The following is a 14,793-nucleotide window of genomic DNA, read 5'->3' as shown; positions in this document are numbered from 1 at the left end:
GATGGGTCCTGACGGCCATAGAACCGCATTTTTATTTCTATATTTTAAGTACAATATTCTGACTATGGGGTCGGTTGCAGGATCCAGTGAAATTCAGAGCCAATTAAGATTTTATTGTGTCATTCATGGGGAAATCCACTATTCCAGGTGGATACACAGTATAATATATATTTATCCTATTTACCCACTTACAGTAGTGCAGTCTGTTGACGAGCTTTTATCAAATTTTAATAATTCATTAAAGAAATAAAAGTTTATCAACTTTTTACAATGTATTCTTTCGGGCCCTATCACACCTCTTATGCCGAGGCTCTTGTGTTCGGAAACATCATCCGGCTTCTGTGTCCTCACCTGCATTGCTGGCTGTTGGTTGAAGTGAGAATTGTAAAAAATCTTAAGAATTATTACATTACCTTATCGCACTGTGATAAATTATTAGACTAATGTGTTAAGGTTTTAACACTTCAATTGTTAGATGGCGACACCTAATGAAATTGTCAGGTGTGATGAATATTCCCCTGACATCTCCTCATACAGCAGTGATCCTGGCATTAGCTGCCCCTGCACTACTTACATTAGCTACTGAAGCGTTCTGCAGAGCCTAAAATCAGACTCGATCTGTTAACGACGGTTGACCCAGAAATGTGCGGCAAAAAGTCCAAAGCACAAATGCATGGCAAAGCAATCAGCTGCAGACACAGCATTGTTGGTGGCAGCTGAGATGGTTGTGATGGTGTTGGTGTCTGCTGTTATTCCATCACTATGGGTTTGTTTCTGTTCTGGGAGGAAAGCTGCCACTTCTCCAAACACTTGAACACTGCCATTAGGTTGTTGGGTGGTGTGGAGGCGTTCATAATTTAAATTGTGTCTCTGCTCTGCAGCTTTATGGACCATGTTTGTCCCGGAAGTAGAGTACAAGGCTGTGGCATAAAGCCTCCTCCCCAACATCACTGACAGTTCGAGCTAGACAGTAAATACCTCAACTATCTTAACTCACGTCTGCCAGTGGTGATAGGGAGTACCTCCTTCAGCCGGCTATTTGCCGGATGTGTGTAAGAGCAACATAGGACTGATCTCCGGCCAGGCTCCTTCTGATATGGGACCACAGAAGGTTGGATAAACTCTCCAGCCTCCACTTCAGGATCCCCAATGGGATCCCCAACCTTCGGACTAAATTATATTTCCCGCTGTCTTTTGTTGGATTCCAAGCTGCAATTATTCGTAATACCACAAAAATTAAATACAATATATTCCTGCATAAAGTATTCACTTTGGTACGCCGATCCAGAAAGGAAGCTAATTATCTAATTACAGCAAAACCTAAATGTGCCAATGAAATATGACAGTTTGGGAGACTTTTCAAATATTATAAATAACACAATTTTTACCCACTTATATATTAGATGTTTTTTAATCTATAAGCTCCTGTATGTTAGAATTAGATTAAAGACGTCCTCTGAATGCCCTGTTTTTGATTTTAGGTGGAAATCCCCCCCCCCCCATAGTTGTCTTGTGATTAAGTATAAACTGTGAACAATTAATTAATCTTTTATGACTTGATAATCATTCCGTGGTGCAATTTTGAGTGGCTCGTAGGTGGGATTTTTTTTCCACTTGTTGCTGCACGAGACTTGCCCTTTTTGAGGACTGTAAAAGCTTTCTATTCTCTTTGTTCTTAGTTCTCTCCTCATCTATTACGAGTCTGAGACAATAACGCCACAGCTCGGGATCTGGAATCTTCCCTTCCGTGTCCAGTTCAGGAGCTTGTTGCTGCATGTGGTCACTGATCTGTGAAGATAATGTAACAACTGATGACTTCTTTACTTGTTACTGTATTTTACTGTGAAGATAGAGAAGTTACTAGTAATCAAATTGATACCTGAAATAATGTCTCTCTCAGGTTGGAAACTCAGGTTTGTTCCAATTCTTGATTTTTAGTGTATAGAGCGACTCTTGTCCCTAATCAGTCCCTGAGGCTCCACCTTATTCTTAATGATATTTGGGGTTTAAGGTGGTAAAAGGTCAGAGAATTCACACAGGAGAGAAGTCATTGTCCTGTTTAGAATTTTTTTAATTCAGATACAAGATCATCTATGGAATTACAAATTTATTTGCAGCCCCAAATCAGGTGCTAGTAATGCTTACCACACAAGTTTTATTTCACTACAGTTATGTTTAATTACATTTGGAATTTTTTTTGCAATTCTTGTTTCTTAAATAATTCTGCAAAATCGTTCATCTGGTGAACGAGCACGGATGAAACATTTGGTGGCCGCAGCAGCTCCAGCCTCCCTCACATCTCTCCTGCACAGACAAATATACCGGAATTTTAGACCTCGACTTAATTGGTCCAAAATTTAGAATGGAGATTATAATCCAATAAACTTCATCAACAGTTGTACTTTCCAGCTACATACTTAAAGCTGCCTAGAGATGTCAGGTTTTATCCCAATACTTTATGGGATGATTATGCAGATAGAAGATGTAGTAGACACCGTGGGTTCTACTTACTGAAATAATGACATACTTGTTTCTGTAGTTTACTGTGTAGAAAGATAAGTTACTAGTAATTGAATTGATACCTGAAATAATGACTCTTCCAGGCCGCTCGATAAGAGATTTCCTGTATAGTTGTACCTTGTAATCTCAGGCTTGATCCCAATACTTTTCAGTGTATAGAGCGACTCTTCACTAATCAGTCCCTGAAGCTCCACGTTATTCTTAATGATATCTGGGGTTACAGTTGGTAAAAGATCAGAGAATTCACACAGGAGAGAAGCCATTGTCCTGTTTGCAATTTTTTTTAATCCAGATACAAGATCTTCTACGGAGATACAGATTTATTTGCAGCCACAAATCAGGTGTTCGTAAAGCTTACCACACAAGTTGTATATCACAAAAGTATAAAAAAAAATTCAAATGTAAAAATTATTTTTCAAATCTTAAATTATTCTGCAAAATCGTTCATCTGGTAGCAGCCTTGGTTGATCTAGAATTCATACATATTCTGCAAATCAGTTCTAGAAAGATTTCTTTGTTTAAAATGAATTTATAGAGGGTGGCGGAAGCTTTCATCATCGCTCCATCACCTGCTTCAGGTTTTAGCTGAATGGGGCTACTGGATATACTGAATCATACAGTCAAACTGCAAAGCTGCACTCTGGAGTGAGATGTTCTGCCGTCTGTGGTTAAATCGTCCACCGATATATGATTGTAACCATTTGCTATTCACATCTGTAAGATTTTATCGTTAACTACAATAAATATCGGTCTGATAAAATTCCTTTGTTGCAGGCACCAAACACTCACCAACTACAATACTTCCATATCCAAAACATCAGCTTGGGAACCTGATTAATCTCAAAACTTGTTTTTTAATGTATATATAACTTTTGTCTAAAGCTTTAAGATAACTGAATACATTGTACGGTTTCCAAGGCCAATTTCTATTAATACCACATTGCTCCCTTATCAGAAAGTTTGATGACTTATTTCTTACCCTTCTGTGGTTTTCAGGTCCTCTGATCATCCCCTTTAATATTTATAGTGAGAACTGCTTTGTATAATTAATGTTAGTCATTGTTGGAGATTTAGTCCTCTTTGGGAAGACTCTTACCAAACATTTCTTCTCATTGCCACTTGGATATTTCTATTCATTTTCTTTCCTCGTAGATTTGATAATTTTGGATGTGTTGGATGCTGGTGTTACCTGATAATGGGACCCCTCCTTGCTTCTAGGTATGGCTTCAACCCCTGTGAGGGAGGCAATACCAATGTGGCAACCGCACTCTTGGGGTGCCACATTCCCCCTAGTTAAATTCAGTACTCCCGGACTGAGGACACCTTTAGAGTTAAACAATTAACAACAATAACTATTGATATTACTAAAAATCTACAAAGTCTCAAAATGGCAAAAATTACATTACAACAAAAAAACAAACAAAAATTGGGAACAGTCATTGCGCTTATATTTCACGCCGCTATCTGGGAATTGTCTTTTTCCGGGCACCTGAAGGCTGGTTGGTGCGAACCGCTTTAACCCACTTCATTTATCGTCCCTGGGCGTGGCTTCAGGTCACTCTGTCGGTGGGCCTGGTTTTCGGCCACGCCTGTAGTTTATTTTCAAGGCTAACAATTAACTTTACTCAACATTGTTCTGACCACATCTAGTCCTGTGGTCCATTTTTGCTTAAAAGTTCTTACAGGAAGTCTCTGTAGGCTCTCATGCTAAATGGTTTCAATTATATACTATACACTATCTTATTACACCTTAGTCCCTATAAAGGGCAGGAAGTTGACCTCTGGTACTACGGGTTGATCTACACAGTACATTTATTGCTAATGACATACCCGAGTCTCTAGCGTTTACCGCTGGTGGGGTGGGTGCACTGTTAACTACGCTACTTGTGGACCTACAGTGGTGGCCAAAAGTATTGGCACCCCTGCAATTCTGTCAGATAATACTCAGTTTCTTCCTAAAAATAATTGCAATCACAAATTCTTTGGTATTATTATCTTCATTTAATTTGCTTGCAAGGAAAAAACACAAAAGAGAATGAAGCAAAAATCAAATCATTGATCATTTCCCACAAAACTCCAAAAATGGGCCAGACAAAAGTATTGGCACCCTCAGCCTAATACTTGGTTGCACAACCTTTAGCCAAAATGAATGCGAACAACCGCTTCCGGTAACCATCAATGAGTTTCTTACAATGCTCTGCTGGAATTGTAGACCATTCTTCTTTGGCAAACTGCTCCAGGTCCCTGATATTTGAAGGGTGCCTTCTCCAAACTGCCATTTTGAGATCTCTCCACAGGTGTTCTATGGGATTCAGGTCTGGACTCATTGCTGGCCACCTTTGAAGTCTCCAGTGCTCTCAAACCATTTTATAGTGCTTTTGGAAGTGTGTTTTGGGTCATTGTCCTGCTGAAAGACCCATGACCTCTGAGGGAGACCCAGCTTTCTCACACTGGGCCCTACATTATGCTGCAAAATTTGTTGGTAGTCTTCATACTTCATAATGCCATGCACACGGTCAATCAGTCCAGTGCCAGAAGCAGCAAAGCAACCCCAAAACATCAGGGAACCTCCGCCATGTTTGACTGTAGGGACCGTGTTCTTTTCTTTGAATGCCTCTTTTTTTTCCCTGTACACTCTATGTTGATGCTTTTTCCCAAAAAGCTCTACTTTTGTCTCACCTGACCAGAGAACATTCTTCCAAAACGTTTTCGGCTTTCTCAGGTAAGTTTTGGCAAACTCCAGCCTGGCTTTTTTATGTCTCGGGGTAAGAAGTGGGGTCTTCCTGGGTATCCTACCATACAGTCCCTTTTCATTCAGACGCCGACGTGATACTGTTGTACCCTCGGACTGCAGGGCAGCTTGAACTTGTTTGGATGTTAGTCGAGGTTCTTTATCCACCATCCGCACAATCTTGCGTTGAAATCTCTCGTCAATTTTTCTTTTCCGGCCACATCTAGGGAGGTTAGCCACAGTGCCATGGGCTTTAAACTTCTTGATGACACTGCGCACGGAAGACGCAGGAACATTCAGGTCTTTGGAGATGGACTTGTAGCCTTGAGATTGCTCGTGCTTCCTCACAATTTTGTTTCTCAAGTCCTCAGACAGTTCTTTGGTCTTCTTTCTTTTCTCCATGCTCAATGTGGTACACACAAGGACACAGGACAGAGGTTGAGTCAACTTTAATCCATGTTAACTGGCTGCAAGTGTGATTTAGTTATTGCCAACACCTGTTAGGTGCCACAGGTAAGTTACAGGTGCTGTTAATTACACGAATTAGAGAAGCATCACATGATTTTTCAAACAGTGCCAATACTTTTGTCCACCCCCTTTTTTAGGTTTGGTGTGGAATTATATCCAATTTGGCTTTAGGACAATTTTTTTGTGTTTTTTCATTGAAGACAAATTAAATGAAGATAGTACAAAAGAATTTGTTATTGCAATCATTTTCAGGAAGAAACTGAGTATTATCTGACAGAATTGCAGGGGTGCCAATACTTTTGGCTACCACTGTATGTAGTACTGGTATGCCAGATTACCTTCTGCGAACTCCTAAACTCCCCATGGGACTGACAGATTCACCGTTAGCAGGTGGTAGATTCACTCGTTCCTCTGCGGTTGTGGCATCTGTTGCTGGTGCCGTCTGGTCTCCCAGCTGTTCTAGAGTCAATGCGGCTTCTGGTAAGGCTACTTGGACACAGATGAACCAAGCAATTGTGGTACCTGTTCTGACCTTTCCCCAAGACCAGGCAAATTCTCCAAGTATGGTTTGGACAGTCTCTTCCACCTTTTCTGTGTGCTTGGGGCTGTTTTGGTCTTACTCTTGGTGTCTCAATTGATCAGGGCATATCTTTAGGTGGTCTCTTGAGACACTCATTTAAGCCATTCGAACTATGGGAATTCAATTTATATATCCGACATTCCTCTTGAAGGAGTACTTGATCTAAATTTCCTTTTCTCGTTCCTAAAGTAATGTCTAATTACCCATACTTTAAAATTCAGTGGGTCATTCCTTTGTATATTCCTCATATGTACCGACAATGGTGTATCCACTTCAGTGTTTATTGAGTTAAAGTGTTTGGAAATTCTTCTCCTCTACTCCTGTATGGTTTTACCGATATACAATTTCGGACAAGGAACACATTATGGCACCACCCCTCTAGTTCTACAATTTATATAGTCCATAATGAAGAATCGCTTTGTCGACTGGATTAATAAATTCCTTTTTTTGGGAATAACTTAGAAAATGAATAAGAAACACATGCTTGGTGATCCATTTCCTCTTATTCTCCTGCATGCTGGTGATCCATTCCCTATTATTCCCCTGTATGCTTGTGATCCATTCCCTCTTATTCTCCTGCCTAACTTGGATTGAAATAAGCTGACTGTGTCATATAGTCCCATAGATATTTCCCCCTCCAGTATGTTACTGTGGGGTTAATTCCAATATCATCTCTCAGGTCAGGATTGGCCATCAATATAGGCCAATATTTTCGTAGTGTATTATACATGCAATAAGCTCGTTCATCATATGTCCCTATAAATCGTATTCGTGGATCATATGGTTTATCAATGAGTTTGTCCAATAGGGTATCTCTCTTAATCATTTTGGCCCTATTAAAGGCTTTATACACGATTTTATTTGCGTATCTTCTTGTAGTAAATAGTGATGATCGAGTATGTTTCATTAACCTTTTCCGGCGAGCACGCTCTGGTGCTTTCCGAGTATTTCAGCGTGCTAGGAATTTCTTTTGCCGCCACAGCTGCATGTGTCACAGCTGTTATACAGCTGACGGACAATCAATCTCTGCATGTGTCACAGCTGTCCTAACAACCGATGCAAAATAGATACAAAATCAGAAAATAAACGTTTCACTGTCTCAAAATCAAAACATCAACAATGTAATTACCCCAAAACAAAATGTGACTTGTGTAAAAGGATATATCTTCACAACGTGAAAGTCTTCCCACCAACCTAAATTTTTTTTTGCCAATGTAGGTGAACATGAAGTACCCATCGCAGTACTAATTATCTGATGATAGAAGGTACCGTTGGGGGCGAGTAAAGAACTCCACTATGTGGTTTAAACTGCCTTCCCTCGGCTGAAAGGAAATGTTTCACCGCTCTAAAGCCTAAACCATGATCAATATTGCTATAGAGTGCCTCTATGTCTAGGCTCGAAAGAATTGTGGTATCTGATACATTTAAACCCCTTAATTTCAAAACCATATCTTTGGTATCTTGGATATACAATGGTAACGTATTTGCATAAGTGGCTAATAATTCATCGAGGTACTGGCTTCCACCCTCCGTCAATGAATTATTCTCGTAGACTATAGGCCTTCCAGGTATTAGGGAGATCTTTTTATACAGTAGAATTGAGATTATAAATCAATTCACTAAATCAAATTATACTTTCCAGCTTCATATTTCCAGCTACCTAAAAATCTCAGGTTTGATCCCAATTCTTGCTTTTTAGTGTATAGAGCGACTCTTCACTAATCAGTCCCTGGGGCTCCACCTTATTTGCTTTTATTTAGATTTATTTGCAGCCCCAAATCAGGTGTTAGTAAAGCTTTCCACACAAGTTGTATTTCACAAAAGTATCTAAAAAAAATTCATATGCAAAAATTATTTTTCAAGTCTTCTTAAATTATTCTTAAATTATTCTGAAAAATCGTTCATCTGGTAGCAACCTTGGTTGATCTAGAATTCATCCATATTCTGCAAATCAGTTCTTCCACCACAAGAGCCATGCAGTGCAGCATATTAAAAACATTCCCATTATTGGGGAGTGGGTCTCCCATAGTCTTTGCCTATGCCTTCCAAGCAAAAGCTGCCAAAAGTTAGAACTTGCAATGCTGGCAAACAAGCCATGCAGTACAGCATATGAAAAACATTATTCCTATTATTGGAGAGTGGGTCTCCCATAGTCTTTGCCTATGCCTTCCAAGCAAAAGCTGCCAAAAATTAGGACGGAGGAACTTGCAATGCCCCCTTACAAGAGCCATGCAGTACAGCAGCTGAAAAACATTCCCATTATTGGGGAGTGGGTCTACCATAGTTTTTGCCTATGCCTTCCAAGGAAAAGATGCCAAAAATTAGGACGGAGGAACTTGCAATGCTGGCAAACGAGCCATGCAGTACTGCATATTAAAAACATTATTCCCATTATTGGGCAGTGGGTCTCCCATAGTCTTTGCCTATGCCATCCAAGCAAAAGCTGCCAAAAACTAGGACGGAGGAACTTGCAATGCTGGCAACACGAACCACGGTCACCCTGGTGGTATAGTGGTGGTGGAGGCTGAGGATAAGAAGACCAAAAAACAGCCGAAATGAGGAAGTGTACACCCATGTGTGGGTGTGAAGCGGTGCATGAGGATACACCTCCCAAAATAACACAGTGGATTTGACTTTGTTACTCTGCTGTCATTTGATGATGAAAAGTCTGGCCTAATCCAGCCCTTGTTCATTTTGATAAGGGACAGCTTGTCAGCATTGTCAGTTGATAGGCGGGTGCGCTTATCAGTTATAATTCCCCCAGCGGCACTAAAAACACGCTCCGCTAACACGCTAGCGGCAGGCCAGGACCTCCAAGGCGTACAGAGCGAGTTCATTCCAAGTGTCCAGCTTGGATACCCATTAATTAAAAGGCACAGAAGAGTCACGGAGGACACTGGCCAATAATTAAAAGGCACAGAAGAATCACGGAGGACACTGGTACGGTCGGCAAGGTACTCCCTCACCTCCCTCACCATCTTTTGAAACTTTACATTCCTTGTGAGAGTGCCCTGCGCCTCTGGGCCTGTAAGCTAGGCGGGTCTCTGAAAACTGTCCCAGAATGTTGACAGTGTGCCCCTGCCTCTGCTGGATTGCAGTTGCGTCTCTCTTGCCTGTACGCCTTGGTTGGGCAACGAACTGTGCCCTCTGCCACTAGTGTGTTCAGATGCGAATTTTTTTAACAGTTCTGCAACAAGGGCCTTCTGGTACTGCCCCATTTTTGTAGACCTCTCCACCTCAGGAGGAAGAGAATGAAAGTTCTCCTTGTAGTGGGGGTCTAAAAGTGTCACCAACCAGTAATGACTGTCACCCAACATTTTGACAATGCAAGGGTCACAGTTAAGGCAGCGTAACATAAAGTCAGCCATGCGTGCCAGGCTGGTAACAGGCAAGACTTCCGTGTCCTCACCAAGATGACGACTGACCATGCTCTCCTCCAGAAATGTGCGAATTTAGGACTGTGGCCTGTGGGGCGTTGGCTGCGAATTTGCGCTTTCGTTCAAAGGTCTGGGATATGGACAATTGAACGCTGCGGTGGGACGTGGACGTTGATGCTGTTTCTTGAGAAACTGCCATAACAAGTGAAGATTGAGAGGAGGGGGCATCTTTGCATGCAGTATGGACAGGGGATTGCCTTACACGCACAGCAGAGGAAGAAGCAGCTGACACTGGTCGTGGACCCTGGGGTTCGCCCCACAAAGTCGGGTGCTTTGCTGACAAGTGCCTGATCATGCTGGTGGTGGTCAGGCTGGTAGTTTTGTCACCCATGCTGAAGCTGGCATGGCAGGTGGTACAAATGGCCATTTTGGGGTTATCAGCAGAGTCTTTAAAAAACTTCCAGAGTCTGGAAGACCTACCGGTTGTACTGGGAACGGTTCCCCGCCTTCTGTCTGCGGCCACCTCACTGCTTCTTCCTGCCTGTTGGGGTACTCTGCCTCCCTCCCCCTGTGTGCTGCTGGCCTCGCTCTGCGTGTCCTCCTGCCACTTTGGGTCAGTTACTAAATTATCCACCACCTCCTCCTCTTCCACTTGCGCACCACGATCCTCCTCACTTCGAGGCAATTGTGTCTCGTCATCGTCCACCTCTTGTGACAAATTGCCAGCGTCGCCTTCCTTTGGCCGTGGCTGTTCAAATATTTGGGCATCACTACATGGGATCTTCTCTTCCACCACTTCAAGCGGAGCAGGCGAGGGGCACAAATATGGAAATGGACCAGTGAACAGCTCTTCAGAGTGTCCAAGTGTGGGATCAGTTGCTGTCTGACGACACTCGGCATGGTGGGAGGAAGGAGCATCAGGGTGAGGAGGAGTATCCAGTCAAGACTCACGGCTACTAAAACTTGACCGTGTGGAAGACAGACCGGAGGTGGTGGTGTCTAGGTAACTGGAATTATTATCTGCTATCCAATTAATAACCTGTTCACACTGATCAGTTCGCAATACTGGTGTTGTGTGCTTCCCTAGTAATTCGGTCAAGAAGTGGGAGCGAGAAGATGTGGCTGTTTGTTGTGTTACATTTTCACCTTGGCTACGGCCCCGTCCTCTGCACGCACCAACATTTTCACCTTGGCTACGGCCCCGTCCTCTGCACGCACCATCACCAGAACATCCAGTTCCACGTCCCTTGCCACGCGCCTTGCCCATTGTAAATGAAGTAAAATAGCTTACACTCGCACTATCAATGGAAAAAGGGTAATAAAAAGGAGATTAGAACTGTGGAAGAGGAAACCACAGTTCTATTTCTCTGGCCTACACCAGAATCTTTGAAACAGAAAACAGGGGATTCCAAAAGGTACAGTCTGACTGAGGGAAAAAAAAAGAGGATTTAGTTAAAAATTTTCATGGCCCCTGGGGCTAAGTCTTGCAATTTGAGCAGGAGCAGCGCACAGGACTGTAATGCAGTGTTTGTTAATATAACCACTGCGTTTCCTCTACAGCCTGCCTGCCTGATATCTGAGATGGATATTAGTCCTGAGAAGGACTGTTTGTTTGATCTGGCAGCCTTTACAGACCCTACACTACCTATTTCTCAGCATAAATCTCTCCCTAGCTCAGCAGCACTTTCCCTACACTGTCTGATCCAGAACGACTGTGTCCAAGATGGCGGCGCCCGGTTTTAAATACTCGAGGTGACGCTGTGCGGCCAGCCAATCACTGTAATGCCCACAACCAACTTGGCTGCAGCATTACAGTGACAGGCTGGCAATCCCTGCATGTTCATTGGCTCTGTAAATAGCGCCAAACATGCAGGGCGGAGACACGAGCTCCCCCCCGAGTAACCCGGAAATGCTCTGTGCTCGCCCAACATCCAGAGTAGTGAGATGCTCGAGCGAGTACCGAGCAGTGTCGAGCATGTTCGCTCAACACTTTAAAAGACATAACTTAAGATTTATATTCTGCCCATGAAGAAATTCAATATATTTACATAGTGACTTTGCAAAAGTTTAAATCTTTGGGTTGTTTTAAATCTAGCTGGATAACCAGTAGGCTTCCCGCATAAATATTTTTTTCTTCCAATCTCTTTCTCTGGTAGGAGCAGAAACCTTCTCCAAACCATAGAAGGTGAAGCCACTCAAATCTCCATTATGCATTTCTACAAAATGCTTTACTGCATCGGAATAAGTTTTATTTTTCATTGTTAATATTTTGAACGTGTTCTGATATCCTCTTTTTTTTAATTTTCGACTGGTGCAACCAATGTAATTAAGTTTGCAGTGTTTAGAAGAGATGCAATAAACTACAAATTGTGTCACAATAAGTGAGTTGATGTTATGATATTCATTATTTTTGATTTTTTTTTGCATATTTACACACACTGCATTTAGTGCCTGCACACTTCAAAAAACAACAACAAAAAAACAACTTGTAGGTAACCATATAGAATTAGGTGATAAACAAGGATTGCTTGGGAATAAACTAAGAGATAGAAGATTGCCCAGTGACTTGCCTTTTCTTGCAACACATCAATGTCCATTAGACAGAACTTGGCGAAAAATGTAATCTTGATATAATACTGGAATGTATCTATTACTAATTTCTTATTTTATTGAATTGTAGACTGTATAGAGTACTAAAAATTGTCATGGGTTTTATGAGCTTTGGATGAAAGAGTGTCGTCTAGTGATTCTAGTTGCCTTATTAAAGGAATTATTCATTATGTTATTCCTGTAGCCTCTGGCTGACAGCCGATTTTTGATAGTCTCACTTTCTTCATAGAAAGTTCGGTTCTTAGAGCATATTCCCTTAGCCCTGATAAATTTCCCATATGGGATAGATTTGACTGTGTGTATAGGATGACAGCTGTCCGCATATAAAATAGTATTTCCACTAACTGGTTTTCGATACATGGTGCTTACTATGTTTTTATTTTTGGGATCACCCTGTACCGTCAGATCTAAGAAGTTGATTTTATTGTTAGAATTGGTGAAGATGAATTTGAGATTAATACCATTTTGATTAAAATATTGGATAAGAGTGGGTACGGTCGCTTTCTCTCCACTGCATATGAGGATTATGTCGTATCTCACTATGTAATAAAAAAGGGGATTTGAGTCTGAAAACACAAAAAATTCTTCCCTCCAAGCAACATATGAGATGTCGAGGGAGGGTGAAAAACGGGAACCCATCGGGGCTCCTAGAATCAAACATAAAGTTGTGTTTTAACAAATATGTAATACCTTTAAGAATGAATTCCCTAAGTTCAAAATCATAACTACTATATTTGTTAAGGTGGTATGCAACAGCCTGTAATGTTAATTCGTGAGGTATACAGGAATATAATGTCGCAGGAGCCAAAACTATAGTTCTCCAACCACAAGACCGGTTTAAACTCATTCAAAACGGCTATCCTTCACAAAGCCTGGCGCTCTGTACAACAGCGGCTGCAAATGCCGGTCAATCCATGTACTAAGTCCTTCATTAGGAGAATTGATTCCAGAAATTCTACGGCGTAAAGGGGGGGGGGGGGGGAACAATTTTATGAGTTTTAGGAAGCCCATGTAATATGGGAATGGTGGGAAAATCTTTTATCATACGTGTTCTAATTTACTTTTATAACTATCAGTGGGATCACAAAAGATTTTTCTGTAGGTTTTTTCATCATCCAAAATTTGAAGCACTGATCTATGGTATAAACATGCATTCATGACAACAATAACATCTACTTTATTAGATTTCTTTATAACTATATGTTTATTTTTTAACTTTTTCTGATTTAGATAAATTGTGGTGTGCCAAGGGGAAGGCTAAAATTTAAAATGATAATGTTTTCAAATCTCTCTCGACCAATGATAGAAACAAATCTAATGCAGGAATACGTGATTTCAAGGGTTAGCAAGTTTGATTAAGAATATAGTTGTCTACCTGAGAAACATACGAGATCATTATGGCTTTCATTAGCTAATCCCTCGAGTAAGCAATGTGTGCTGTTCCTGAAAAGAAAAACTAGGAATAGATGGATTATTAGATTATTAGAGACAAAAAGGAAAAATTATTAACATAATAAAAATGTCTCAACTGTAAGAGACCTGGCAAATTTGTTGACGTCTAGTAAAGTGTGGAATAAGTCTTTTGGTTAGGCACAAAGTTTAAACAACAATTAAAATTGCTCAATATGCAAAATTAAAGAGGAAAACAAAACGTTACTGTCCAAAAAATCCTGATGAATTAATAGAATCAGTAGCTGCTCTTTCCTTTCCGCGTTGTATACCGCTGAGGAACGTGATCTTCCATGTTGTTTCTTGCCCTTCCTCCGCCTGCGTCGTTTTGGGAAAAGCTTTGTTCTTTAGAAGTTACTGACACGCCCAGAGGGGATGGGGACGACTCGGTACCCGGGCCTTTGCCTGGTTTTGGGGATGTCGCAGTGGTCTGCTCCCGGTCCCGTACCCTGGAGTCACTCTTAAAAAGGGGATTGGAACTTGGGTAGCGATAAAAATAAAATAAATAGTTTGTGACGCCACCTGTGGATTGCGGCTAAAGGTAGCCGCCGCTGTGCGGCAGTCCTCTGGAGCTGGTGTTACGGCAGCCCTCTGGAGCTGGTGTTACGGCAGCAGGGCTGGTGTGGCTCTCCACAGGTAGAGCTAGCTCCAGGGCAGTGTAGTAATAGAAATGGTGGATGCTGGGCGTTGTAGTGCAGGGAGGGGAAATATGGCGCAGATGAAACAATGGACGGAGGCAGTGCAGTGCTGTCATCCAAGGTTTTTACTCACAGTTCTTATGACAGTTCCACTTGTGCACTGTACAAGGTGTCAGCCTCCCACGTCGCGCTGCGTTCACCAGGAAGGGGTTCAGCACTTCCTCAGGAAGATTAGGAGTACTTGACAGAACCCCACTTTCTTGTGTTCTTAGACCGTCTTCACACTGGGTCTTTCTCCCTCCTGCCCTGCACTTCCCCACTCTCAATCCTGCTCGGGTGCTCTGAAGTCCCTCCTGTGTCGTCGGAGTTCCCGGACCTGCTTGACCCTCACAGGGATTAGAATGAGGCTTCAGCAACTGA

The sequence above is a fragment of the Phyllobates terribilis genome, unplaced genomic scaffold, assembly GCF_046119375.1.
Source record: "Phyllobates terribilis strain yellow unplaced genomic scaffold, ASM4611937v1 Scaffold_449__1_contigs__length_1482836, whole genome shotgun sequence".
NCBI lineage: Eukaryota > Metazoa > Chordata > Amphibia > Anura > Dendrobatidae > Phyllobates > Phyllobates terribilis.
The sequence above is the reverse complement of the archived record's forward strand: the minus strand, read 5'-3'. Positions refer to the sequence as shown.